This window comes from Branchiostoma belcheri, unplaced genomic scaffold (assembly GCF_001625305.1).
Source record: "Branchiostoma belcheri isolate BF01 breed outbred unplaced genomic scaffold, Haploidv18h27 scaffold68, whole genome shotgun sequence".
Lineage (NCBI taxonomy): Eukaryota > Metazoa > Chordata > Leptocardii > Amphioxiformes > Branchiostomatidae > Branchiostoma > Branchiostoma belcheri.
Window position 1 is genome coordinate 1,708,680 of NW_017804331.1, and position 238 is coordinate 1,708,917.

A 238-nucleotide genomic window follows, 5' to 3' on the forward strand; every position below is an offset into this window, starting at 1 on the left:
AGCACTTTGGACTAATCTCTCTGGCTGTTTACAGCTTAGAGGTACATATCCAATATTTTGTCAAAAACATCTCTGTTACATAGCGGATCATAATGACCCCCAGCAGGGGTCTTCACGCTTCGTTAAAAATGGAAAAATCTCAGGATTTATTCCAAAGATCTCAATATTTTAGACGAAATCTTGAGATTGTCATGAAAAATCTCAAGATTGTCTCATAAGATCTCAAGATTTCGTCTAA

The 238-nt window shown here is 36.1% G+C and overlaps 1 protein-coding gene across 1 annotated transcript in view; it reads right to left on the reverse strand.

Annotated features, from left to right (window-relative positions):
• Positions 1-238, reverse strand: part of LOC109484060 (xanthine dehydrogenase/oxidase-like) — a 41,464-nt gene that overhangs the window by 19,481 nt on the left and 21,745 nt on the right. The window lies entirely within an intron of this gene.